Source organism: Ischnura elegans, chromosome 8 (assembly GCF_921293095.1).
Source record: "Ischnura elegans chromosome 8, ioIscEleg1.1, whole genome shotgun sequence".
Lineage (NCBI taxonomy): Eukaryota > Metazoa > Arthropoda > Insecta > Odonata > Coenagrionidae > Ischnura > Ischnura elegans.
The window spans coordinates 38,072,935-38,087,005 of record NC_060253.1 but is presented as its reverse complement, the minus strand read 5'-3'; the positions used below and the strand labels follow the sequence as shown (position 1 = coordinate 38,087,005).

At 37.3% G+C, this 14,071-nt stretch overlaps 2 non-coding genes across 2 annotated transcripts; both read right to left on the bottom strand.

The window, feature by feature from the left end:
• Positions 1-6,042: 6,042 nt before the first annotated feature.
• Positions 6,043-6,114, bottom strand: Trnad-guc. Its single transcript has one exon. It is a non-coding gene; the product is annotated as a tRNA-Asp (tRNA).
• A 4,841-nt stretch (positions 6,115-10,955) lies between these two features.
• Trnad-guc lies at positions 10,956-11,027 on the bottom strand. The gene has a single exon. It is a non-coding gene; the product is annotated as a tRNA-Asp (tRNA).
• Positions 11,028-14,071: the final 3,044 nt, after the last annotated feature.

Below are 14,071 nucleotides of genomic sequence, written 5' to 3'. Positions count from 1 at the left end.
CACGCTTACGCATGGAAACGACGCTAAATTTAGTGTGGGGGAAACGAGACGAGACGAGAGTCTCGTCCGAGACTCGAGACCGAGACGAGACTAGGGTTCACGAGACGAGACTCGAGACGATACCAGAGGTCAGGAAACGAGACTGAGACGAGACTGGCGAAAGTCTCGTCTCGTCTCGTCTCGCGGCAACACTATTTCTGACGAAGTTTACCATATCTTACGGACGCCAACGTACTACGGATCATCAGATCATATAAATAAAATAAGAGAGATAGATTGCAGAACAGACAGATTCCGAATGTCATTTTTTCCACGATCAATAAGAGATTATAACGGTAGCAATAGAACTCGTAAATAGATTGCATGACTTGTAGTGTAGCCTACTAACCTATGTAAAACTTAATGCATGTTTCTGAATTTCTATTCTATATTCTATTTCTAACAGCATATAGTAGTATAGTTTGTTATTATACGGGACGTTTTTTGGACGGTGTGGTGTGCATGTGGGAGTCCAAATGCATGCTGCATGCTGGTGATTGATCACCCCCTGCCAAACACCCTAGAGGTGGCTCGCAGGGTATTATGTAGATGTAGATTGAGTAACTTGAAATTGGCATCGAGTCGTCTTCCGAAACGTCGCGTCGGCCTGAATTAACCTGGTTGTGAACCCGAGAAGAATTCGTCAATATAATGCACCAGGAAGAATTAAAATCGTTCATTATTTATAGAATGCTTACGCAACGTAATTACACAAAAAAGTATCGCCCTTAACAAATTGGTGGGGGTAAAAAAATATAGGTATTTTAATACATACTATTTATTCACGGGTGCAGGATTTTTCGCTCTTGAGGGTGAGCTATCAGCATATAAGGGGTGAACCCTGAAAACGAGAGAAAAAAAGAAAAAAAATAATGGAAGCGTCTTATGACGAAGGCTAATAGATGAGTTATGCTTAGGGCAGATAAGAAAGGACCTAAGTAGAATATTCGGGAACCAAGACGAAGCAACTGATGCCACGTGAGAAAAAAAAGTAAAAAAATTTCATTGCTTAGACATCTGGTGGCCAGCGCAGGATAAGATCCAAATAGCTTATTCTTTACATAATATTGTAATTATTACCTTGTTTTTTATATTTACAAACGCGTTGTTGTTCGGCTGTTACACGAGAACATCCGATGAGTCAAAAAATGCTTATAGATGCACTTAGTTATCATTCAAATGGGAAAATTAAACATAATTTTGAAATTTTATTGCCTCTAATTTCTGAGATTTTCAACTGCAGTTGCAATTGGTATTCTCCAATTTATCGACGTGAAGAATAGCAATTGGCGGCTTATTGCATTAAACAATTTACTCCATGTATGACCATTATATCCCAGTCAATATTCGTTAAATACCAACAAAATATTTCCCAAAACAGTTCTGCGTTAACAGTGGAATGGGATGTGAAATACAGAATATTTTCATTTCGTGAAATGAGCGCTGAGAGCTCATTTGGACGATGAATTTTGGAGAATTTTTTTTGAATCGGCTCACGATAAAGTACACAATTGAAAGGAAAAACAACGACATTTCGGATGTCAACTTCTGACACCTCTAGTTGTAATAACTTATCGCGGGAGGGACAAAGACACTTTGTAACATGATGAGAAAGGCTGCAGAACACCATTATTCACTTAGAGGTGCTATGAATGAATTATAAATCATCATTAAACCATGTGGATAAATATCTCGCAGCCACATTCTTTTAGTTTATTTTATTTATTCCCACACCACTGAAAACAGTGCACCTTGGCCTTTTACATCGGGATTTTAATCAAATTTAACACTCATATGTGCACGAAAAATTATGCCCTGCATAAGGTATTTATATATTTCTTCTTTATATAAACGACATTGGCGAAGTAGTGCAGAGTAAGTTACGATTATTTGCAGACGACGCTGTAGTTTACAGAGAAATCCGTTCCAGCAAAGATATAGATGAACTAACGAATGACCTTGCTGCTATCCAAGCTTGGTGCGATGCTTGGCAGTTAGAATTAAATTTGGAAAAATGCGTCGTAATGAATTTCTGGAAGAAGAATAACTCCCTACAGCGTAACTATATCATTCGGGGCACCCAGTTAAGGGCAGTTGAATCCGTGAAATATCTAGGGGTTAGACTCAATAATGATCTATCGTGGAATAAACATATTCGAGAAATAACCGGTCAAGCTAATCGTAAAATGGGTTTTGTTAAAAGAATATTAGGAAAGTGCGACGACAAAGTGAGAGAAATTAGCTACTTTTCCCTCGTTAGGCCACATTTGGAATACGCCGCCAGTGTTTGGGACTCTCATGAAAAAGGCTTAATAACAGAGTTAGAACGCGTGCAAAGAAGAGCTGCCAGGTATGTGAAAGGTCGTTACGATAGTCTTGTTAGTGTAACTGACCTCTTAGATAAACTCGGATAGGAATCTCTGTCGGACCGTAGATTGAAAAATAGACTAAACCTTTTAGATAAATTCAAGAGCAGTGTCTTTTCTGACGAAGTTAACCATATCTTGCGGACGCCAACGTACTACGGAAGATCAGATCATATAAATAAAATAAGAGAGATAGATTGCAGAATAGACAGATTCCGAATGTCATTTTTTCCTCGATCAATAAGAGATTATAACGGCAGAAATAGACCTCGTAAATAGATTGCAGCACTTGTAGTGTAGCCTACTAACCTATGTAAAACTTAAAGCATGTTTCTGAATTTCTATTCTATATTCTATTTCTAACAGCATATAGTAGTATAGTTTGTTATTATACGGGACGTTTTTTGGACGGTGTGGTGTGCATGTGGGAGTCCAAATGCATGCTGCATGCTGGTGATTGATCACCCCCTGCCAAACACCCTAGAGGTGGCTCGCAGGGTATTATGTAGATGTAGATGTAGGGTAAACCTACCCCGACGAGACTCGAAACCGCGATCTCTTCTTTGGTAGGCGAAGACCTTACCTCGCCTCCTCCGAGGCCGCCATTATCTTAACCTTCCCTTCCATTTCGATTAATTTTCCGAATATCGTGCTCCTATTCTCTATTTATTTTATTCTGTGGTTCTCTTTTAAATGGCAGGCAATGAAATGGTATTTCGTAATTTGCGTAAACGTATATAAAATGTGATTATTAAACATGGAGAACACAGATATCGCTACTCGAATACAATCATTTTAATCCTTCCAAAGCATCCTTCATGTTTTCCAAATCCTTCACGTTTTATGAAATATGAGTTATTTATGTATACTATGTATGTTTTAACATTTTTAAGCTTTCGAAATAATTATATTGTTCCTCTAAATAGTGCTATAATTATGGAAATCCGATGACGAGATACACTCGTCATTGCGCGGTTTGGCGCCGAAAGTTCATGACGGGTTAATTGGGTTTCCAATATTTTACTTGAAAATTATATTGACGGCCGTCAATTAGTGTGGAAACTAGAGATAAGTAAACAAGGTCCTCCCATATCGCTTTTCGACAGATTAACAGCTGAGGGCGTTTCGCTCCATCTAACTGCAAAGTTACGAGACTGTGGATTCGAGTCCGAATGGCCAGCGGCATAATTTCTGCAGCGTTGACACAAACACTAGTGGTTGACGACATACTAACGACTTCATCAGCAGCGGGGAGGGTAAACGCCGAGTGGTTGCCCTTCCCATGAAGGAGGAAACCCTCCAATGAGGGAAAACTCTAAGGGGTTTGACTGAGAGTTATGGCATAGGAACAGAGCGTTGAGGAAGGGAGATTAGATAAAGTGAGATAAGGGAAGAGTCTAGCTGAGGGGGAGAAGAATTCGTAGGGTTTGGTGTCAGACGGTTGCAAGGGGGAAAAAAGGGACAACTGCTTTCCATTCGTGAGCTGTACACGACACCAGACTTGGGTTCTTTCGAGTGCGAAGCTTACTACTGTCTGGGAAGATATTATGTGCACTTCAGATAAGATTATCTAACCACCGAAGAGGGATACAGAAATACTAATTGCATAATAATTGTTGATGAAGTCTTCTCGGGAAATAATCCGGATCAGGATGGACATTGCTGCCAGCGTTTCAATGGCATTCTCCGCCTTCGTCTTCAAGGTGAAAAAAGATCGAAAGACCACCAAAAAGACCAAAAAAGACAGAAGAAAGGACATTTTTTCGCCCTGATGACGATGGCAGAGAAGACCATGGAAACGTTGGCAGCAATGTCCATCCTGACTCGGCTGATTTCCCGAGAAGACTTCATCAACAAGATTCGCCCGGAATGCACCAAATCCTTCATGAACAATTATTATTTGGAATGAGTCGATTACACTTTTTATCGATGTCGATTTCAATTCCGATTCTTTCCCATTGATTCCCGATTCCATCGATTCTTATATTATTATAATTTTGTAATTAGTGTATTACATCTATGTGCGATTATTATTTTTTTTGTCGAAAATATTGTATTGTTTTTTTCATGCACTAGGCGATATGCACTGTTCACATTTGACTGTATATATATTTATTTATTTACTTTTTGTCTTTTATTTATCTGATATGAAGTGAAACACTTTGCACTTTCCACATAAAAAAAAATGATTACACTAGAGTCGACATGTTTCGCTGCACTGCAGCATTATCAAGACTAAACCAAGAAATTAACCATACCAATATATATACACAAAGTTGCGAGTGTGCAATTTGTGTATATATATTGGTATGGTTAATTTCTTGGTTTAGTCTTGATAATGCTGCAGTGCAGCGAAACATGTCGACTCTAGTGTAATCATTTTTTTTTATGTGGAAAGTGCAAAGTGTTTCACTTCATATCAGATAAATAAAAGACAAAAAGTAAATAAATAAATATATATACAGTCAAATGTGAACAGTGCATATCGCCTAGTGCATGAAAAAAACAATACAATATTTTCGACAAAAAAAATAATAATCGCACATAGATGTAATACACTAATTACAAAATTATAATAATATAAGAATCGATGGAATCGGGAATCAATGGGAAAGAATCGGAATTGAAATCGACATGAAATTGCACACTCGCAACTTTGTGTATATATATTGGTATGGTTAATTTCTTGGTTTAGTCTTGATAATGCTGCAGTGCAGCGAAACATGTCGACTCTAGTGTAATAAATTTTTTTAATGTGGAAAGTGCAAAGTGTTTCACTTCATATCTCATAATGGATCTCCACAAAGTATCTGCCTCATCCATCCAATTCATTTTATTTATCTATCTCAATGTGAAATGTAGAAAGCTGTACTTATATTTTCTCATGGGCCCCAGTGCCTACGAAAATAAACGATATTATTATCATAATTATTATTCATGATAAAAGGTGGGTATATCGATTTGTCAATAGAATGGATGTCATTAAAATTTAAGAATTAAAAGGAATAAATTAACTAAGACAATGAGTGGACCAAAAAGGTAGGTATAGTAACATAAAATAGTTATGATAAGCAATATTTCGATCAAATTTGGGAGGGGGTCATGACCCCTGTTACCCCTCACCGCCCTTGTCCGCCACTGATTACATCAATATTATCCTAATTCATTACCGCGTTATTTCAATATGAATACTTGCATTCAAGCACAATGGGCCTGGTGTGGGAATATTTATAAAATCGTTTCCGGCTGAATTTTGTGGAATAATGATATATCCATGATTAAAGCACAAATGGTAATATCCACACTATTTTATTTATCACTTAACCGACCATGGTTTCGACATTTGGTGTCATTTTCGAGGTGACCTTGCTAAGAATAACTTGGGATGTTATAATATATAATGCAACTATATATATAAATTTCTTTCTTGTACAGCCTTATATGGGCCGGAAAATGTACTTAGTAATATATTTTTACATAGTAAAATAGTAATATTTTATGTAATTATAAATGTAAATCACCTTCTTGTAAGGTGTGATATGGGCCGGAAAATGTGCCTATCATAGTAAAAAAAACTTTCACCGATACATAGTTAGCCTGCATAATTTGTCAGATGTTCACGAATGAGAAAAAAATCCTCCCCGGCGGGGAATCGAACCCCGGTCTCCCGCGTGACAGGCGGGGATACTGACCACTATACTACCGAGGACTTGTTACGATAGAGAGAATTTTAAGAAAGTAAATTATCTCGCGATAGTCGTCGTCACATTACCGCGTACAGTGATTTTCCAATGGACGTGCTTGTAAAAGACGCGCACATTGCTCACCTGGGCGGTGAATTTGGGAGAAAAATGATTTTGCAAAAAATTGACTCAAGATGGCGTGGACCTTTTAACGGAAAAGTAACAGGATTTAGTATTTTAACTGCTGGCTCTACGCTATAAACCAGTGGCGTATCTATGGGGGGGAGGATGAGGGGATATATCCCCCCAAAAGCATCAGAGAAATACAAAAATATTAAAAATCTTGTCTAGATTTGATATATAATAACTTCATCAGCTTAAGGTTAATTTTTTTTAAAAACCAAAATGATTTAAAATGCATTTTCGGGCATTTTTTTTTTTTTTAATTTTACTGAACTCCCCGTTTCACCCACTGACCCTCTCATCCCCCCAAAGCATTTTTCCTAGTTACGCCACTGCTGTAGAAAAATGCTGTAAATCTACATACTACTCCCGAAGTTGTCTCAATAAGTGTCTGCCGTCCTCCTGTGAAAAAAAAAAACAGAAAATACTTGCTTAGAATTAATGCGAAATAATTATTCTGAGTTATACGTTCGTTCATGTTTCCATCGTCAGTGCATGGGTGTACCCAGCGAGGTGCAGGGGGAGGCAGCTGCCCCCCTCCTATTTGCAAAAATCGCAAAAGTCTTTAAGCAAAATCAGAACTGAATTGACACGAAAGTATTCAACAAATTTCTTTAAACCCACGAAAAATGAAATGCATTAGTATAAGATGTGTAAATACAATTAAACTATTTTTTCAAGGAAATAATTTCATAAACTAATGTCACAACTTGACTTCCCCCCCCCCCCCCCTAGGCCATGGCTTGCCCCACCCTATACCATGGACTGTCCCCTCTACCCCCTAGTTATTATCCTGGGTACGCCCTTGCGTCAGTGATCGCGCAGTTAAAATCAAACGACTATCGTCATATGTTTCATTACATTATTGCTCACGAGTGTGCTGATTTCCTCATATATATGCTTTTTTTATTATCCATTACGATTCAAAATTTACTAGGGTGACCTACGTATCTGCATGTGAGACGCACACTCCGTTCTTGACAGCGACAAATTGGAATAATATGTGCAAGTGCTACGTGAGATAATACGGTGCATCTACACAATACCCTGCGAGCCACCCCTGGGGTGTTTGACAGGGCTGACCAATTACCAACATGCAGCACGCAAGAGGAACGCCACATGCACAACCCACGGTCATAGAAATATTACGTATACTAGAAAAATATACATGCGTATTCATTTTAAAAAACTTGCTAATGGTTAGTATTTCCTAGAGCAAATACATGAAAAGATGGAACTTTCGAAAAAAACAGGCAATGAGTCATCCTAGCGAGTGACGCCATTAATCCTAATAATTGAGACAGCGTTGCCTTCCATAATAGTACGAAGAAAGAATGACATTTCTCTGTTTTGCAGTCTATTTCTTTTATTTTATTCTCATGATCGCGTCTACTATAGTGCGATGGTAGACGAAGGATATGATTCACGTCGTCTGAGAAAATATCTTCTTCGAGTTTCCTATGTAAGTTAAGCCTATACTTCGATCTACGCTCTTGTAAAGATTCCCATCCTAACTCGTATAACATACTGGAAACGCTACACTTTTTGTCGTAACAACTCATCACAAATCCGGCCGCCCTGCGCTGTATTCGATTGATTTCAGCTATTAGTCCTACTTATTTCGGTAACTATGGCTTTCCATCCATTCCATACGCATTCCCTTGTGTGCAAAATTGTACAATTTCGCGTCGTTCCAGCCAGTCTTCCGCAGACATTTCATTTGCAAAGCCGACGGTATGATTCTTCGTTCTTTCGCTGGGGCGGGAAGACGGGAAAGGGGAAGATCAAATATCTGCAGTGATTTCCCCGCCCAATTCTCTGCCGACCATCACCATGGTAACGGAGCCGTTGCGCAACAGTCAGACTCGCGGGTAATTCTATCCGAATTTCGTAATCCACCCCGTCGCGTCGGTTCAAAAAAAAAAAAAAACAAAAAAGCAACGCTTGAGCTCCTAACCGAAAAGAAGTGTTAATTACGTTTGCCCTTATAGAGTTTCCCCTTTCATAACGCATGGATTTTAATATTATTTAGTGTAGCTACCGGGGTATTATGTTTCGGATCTAAAAGTCGAAAACTGGCACCGCTCGCCAACAATTTTTTCAAAAAAGAATATTAGCTCTTCTCCCAGCAGTTTCTTGAACGAAGCAATGCTGAAATACAAAGTGAGCTTCACTGAGAACATTTGAACAAGTACTAACACGAATAATTAAAAGTAGGGCCATTTATCCACATAAGGACGGAAAAAATTTCTCCATAAAAAACTAAAGAAAGAAAAGAGAAGAAGACATGAAAATTTAACTGTTCTAATATTATGCACAATAGTCTAATGAAATTAGTAGTATAAGGATAAGTAAAAGTTTAACTTAAAAAAAAGAACGGCCGAAGAACACGGTATATTTAACTTTCAGCGCTGTGGAAAGGAAATGTAGGTATAGCTGATTTAAAGATATGTACGGGTCTTTACGTTGCGAAGAATTGACAACAAATGACCATTAAAAAAATATAATAATAAAGCAAATTTATGGCCGTGGACTCATTGGTCCTCAAGACATTGATAAATAGACTACTAAAAAACAACAAAAAGTACAACTCAAGGATCCTGAATGAATCTGTATATAATATTACATAAGAGAGAATAAGAATGTGAACATAGTATCTTATAAACTAAAATATGTAACAATAACTTTTACTTTTTCAATTTTATTTATTTATTTAATTTTTTAATTTCAACATGTTGGAACTGAAAAAATTGAAAACTTTTCCTTTAAAATTTGCGATGGTTTTTACATGCTTTAAGATCATCAGGTAGTACATTCCATCTCCAGTAAACGGGCACAATGAACGATCTGTCTTCCAACTCTGTACGATGGTGTGAGATCAATAGATAGGAAAGATGAGTAAGCTTGTAATGAGTAATTATAGGCAACCACGCGATACTATACAAGTAACCCCCGAAGCAAATATTTGGTTACCTGCCTTCTAAAATGTAGGAGTTAAGACACACTATTTACACGTTATAAATTCTATCCTCTTACAATTAGGGATAAATTTACCTATTTATTTTAAAGATAACAGTTCGATCAAATGATTGACTCTCTACATCTACATAACACGATTCTCCATGATTAATATACCTTAATTTTCCTTGTTGTCATCAGCATCACCTCAAGTCTTTAGTTTTAAGATTGGTCTTACGCAGCTAACCTGCCTTTTTCATTTTTTTCTATAGATCTTTTCATATTTCCATGTTTATTCTCTTTAAAAACTTAATGCATGTTTCTTAATTCAATTATTATTTCTAACAGCATATAGCAGTATAGTTTGTTATTATACGGGACGTTTTTTGGACGGTGTGGTGTGCATGTGGAAGTCCAAATGCATGCTGCATGCTGGTGATTTATCACCCCCCGCCAAACACTCTAGAGGTGGATCGCAGGGTATTATGTAGATGTAGATGAGAACACCCTTTGAGCCACCTCTAGGGTGTTTGGCAGGGGTTGATGAATCACCAGCATGCAGCATGCAATTGGATTCCCTCATGCACACCACACGGTCCAAAAAACGTTACGCATACTAACAAATTATACTACCACATGCAGTTAGAAAAAATAATAAAATTCAGACACATGTATTAAGGTATACATAAGTTAGTAGGCTACACTACAAGTCATCTAATCTATTTTTGAGTTCTAACGCTGCCATTATAATCTCTAATTCATCGTGGAAAAAAGGCATTCTGAATCTGTCTGTTCTACACCCTATCTTTCTTATTTTATTTGTATGACCTGATCTTCCGTAGTATGTTGACGTTCTTGCAATATGGCTAACTTAATATCTTACGAACGCCAACATAATACGGAAGATAAGATCAAACAAATAAAATATGAGAGATAGACTGTAGAACAGAAAGATTCAGAATGTCTTTTTTCCTCGATCAATGGCATACACTAATCTATTGCAATTACCTACGAGCACGAGCTATTTTTGGACGCTGAAAAAATAGAAAATGCTCATCGGAATAGAGATTAGTACAACTTTGTGCATTTACGTGAAGGACTGCGACCAAGCTTAGCGGAATGATGACATCTAGATGAAAAAAGAGCTATTATTTATTTCCACATTTATTCCATTATATCTAATTGACACAGACCGGTTTCATCCCTAACTAGTTATACAACCATGATGTAGTTCTCGTATTGAAAAATAACCTGGCATTTAGCGAAGCCCTATCTCTATGATTAATATACCTTATAACTTAATTTTCTCTGTTATCATCAGCCTTTACCAAAATTCCTTAGCCTTAAGATTGGTCTTACGCAACTCTCCTTTCTTTTTCATTGTTTGATAAACATCTTTTCATATTTCCAAATTTATTATCTTTTACACTCTTAAATATCTGTCTTACGTAGCTCATGCTGAGCCTTCCTTTGTATTACCTTATATAAAAAATTATAAAATGATAAAAAATGTAAAATATAAAATGAAAAATTATTTGGAATAAATAAAGAAAAAATATAAAATAAGGAAAACTTTTGCTACTTTCAAAAAATAATTAAACCAATACCATATGATAAAAATCAAAAAAATCTAACACTACGGACACCTTCTACAATAGGTGTAATGTCAAACTACCGTCAACTGAAATTCGTATTGGATTTATAGTCGGGGACAACAAAAAAAATTCTCCCCGGCGGGGAATCGAACCCCGGTCTCCCGCGTGACAGGCGGGGATACTGACCACTATACTACCGAGGATGTTACGTGCAAAGCCGAATTTTAACAAAGAAAATTATCTCCTTGTGGTCGTCCTCACGTCTTCCCTGTAAAATGACTGGTCAACTAGACCTAATCGTGGTATTGCTTGGGGGGCGCCCATTTCTTACGTGAGATGATTTTGGCGATTTTTGGGTCCCCCTGTTCCCTTTTGAGAGATATCGTGAGATTTGGCTCGACGCCCTCCCCCTAATCTCACGTTAGATTGTTAAAAATTCATATTTTCAGTGTAAATACGTTTCTATGGGCTTCGTTGCTTTGGATTTGAAAAATTACAGTTTGTTTAAATATTTTTATTTAAGATTAGTATTTTAGATAACGAAGATCGCAATTTTACACTAATTATCGCGGAAAAAATTACACGACTAGGAGTAATTATTGCAATGTAAACTATCTAGCTTTGGTAAACATTAGTTATAACCGGCTTAACCGGTAATTAGTTATATAACCGGTATAGCGCCTGAGCGCATCTTCAAAGTTGCCAAAAATGAAATTAATAATAATATAAAAGTGTGGGAAAATAAAATCCAACGTTAAGTACACTAATATCAGGTAAAATCATGAATAATATACGGATGAAATGTCAAACAACCATCAGTTGAACAAGTTGGAATGCAGTCGGTAAAGTTACCAAATCGAAAGTCGAAAAAATTATGTAATCCTTGCCAGGACCCCCCTCGTCCCCCGCGTAAGATTGGTTGAGATCGACTCGACCCCCTCCCCCGTTCTAAACTTATCACGTAATCAATGCATGTCCCCTTGTTTTCTCTCGAAGATGATAGTAAAAGCTATGGCATCGAGAATGTTTTCTCGCTCAGTAGGTAAGTGAAGCATAATATTATCGCCAACTTTTTTTTCAGGTAGAATCGTTCGTAAGAATCTTAATAACTACTTATATATCACATCCATAAGGGCAATATGGAAGGCTTTTAGGATTCAAAATACGGGTTTACTGAATTTTGAAATACGTAAATGGAGCGGAGGTAAGTGTGGGTAATGACAAGCAGAATTCCCTGGAATAAGTGTAAAAATATTTAATATGTAACAGTAGTCCCTAAGCGAATAAATAGAGAAAATAATGTTTAATCTAAAAAGCGGGGTCATGGCATACCTTCTAGCATACCTCTGGCAAACCCATAATAATCCATCGCAACTGACTCTAAGTTGAGCCAAAAATTATAATTATTAATAGGGAATTCCGATGTAAACTAAAAATAACTAAATATAAATATAAGATTAAGGTATCTATAGAATGGGTTGACTGAAGTTATCGTTAGTCGAGAACGATATAAAGAAAAAATAACCTTCCTGAATATATCCCGCGTGAAGTAAATCCCGTGATAAACTACCGAGTACATGAGAAGTAATAAATAAATATAAAAAACTAATAAAATATATAAAAATAAAAATTAAGGAAATTTAAAAAAAGTATTTTATTTGCAATTAAAAAAATGTTCATGATCATATTTCCAATGTTTCATTTCAAGTTTCTGCCAACATACCCAACACAGATAAATACGTGAAATAAATATTGTAACATAAACTGTCTAGTTTTGGTTAACATTGTTTAAACCGGTATTGCGCTTGAGCCCACCTTCAGGATTGCCAGAAATGAAATTATTAATAGTATATAAATGTGGTCAAATAAAATCCACCCTTAAGGACACAAAGATCAGGTAAAATCATTAAAAACATACGGGTACAATGTCAAATAACCATCAGCTGAACATTGGAGTTGTCGGTCGGTAAAGATTCAGAGAGGAAAAAATTCCTCCCCGGCGGAGAATCGAAACCCCGGTCTCCCGCGTGACAGGCGGGGATACTGACCACTATACTACGGAGGATGCTATACCCACTGCCGATTTTTGATTAAGAAACATATCCTCTGGCGGTCGCGCTCATACCTTACGTGCAAAATGACTGGTCAACTTTACCTAATCGTGGTATTGCTTGTTTTTTATAGAAGATGTTAGCGTACACAATGGCCATAACATCGAGGATGAGTAAGTCAATTAATTCCGGTTTCCTTATTTCACTCCCAAAATCTCTACTGAGCAGCGCCGTAAGCTTTTCCGCGGAATGTAATGCCCTGGTTACGTAATAAATTAACTCGTACGTGTTAATGTTTAAGGGCCGGTTTTATAATGTCCGTTTAAAATTTTGCGGTGCATGAAAACTGGAGTTAACTAATCATTGCGTTTGAGATCATGGGTTTGACTAAACGTTATTCTGAACTACTTACTTTAATTTACCTTAAATTACTAACCCTCTTGAGCTAAGGTTTTGGCTGTGGTTAACTAATCCTTGCGTTTGAGATCATGGAAAATGAAAAGGAGACTTCGTTGTTTTCCACTTATTTATTTCGTCCGTGCGACATATTTCGAACCATAGAGGTCATTATCAAGTACCAAGTACCTTGATAATGACCAAGGTACTTGACAATGACCTCTCTGGTTCGAAACATGTCGTACGGACGAAATAAATCAGTGGAAATCAGCGAAGTCTCCTTTTCATTTTCGAGTATTAACTTCCACATAGTTGAGCCTAATACAGTTGAACGAATTGAGATCATGGGTTTAACGAAACGTTATTCTAAACTACTTTTAGTTACATAAACTTTCTAACGCTCTTGAGCTAAGGTTTTTGGCTGTGCCATGTTCCGGTTACCGCTAACCAGACATTATAAAGCCGGGCATGAACACGAGAATGAACGTCAAAATGCGCCGCGTAACCAACAACTTGAGTGAACGTATAAACAGGAAATAGAACCTTTTCTATGCGCAAAGAAGTTTATCGGGTTTTCCACCGGTTGATGTCGTCCATGTCTCCCGACGTTTCGAGCAACGACTTGCTGATCATCCTCAGGGGATCTTCCGAACGATCTTGGGAGACATGGACGACATCAACCGGTGGAAAACCCGAGAAACTTTTCTGCACCTGATACGCCGGGAAAACCTAAGATCATACAGAAACTTTTCGAATTTGGTCCATACATTCTTAAGGCCGTTTTACACGGGGCACGGAAT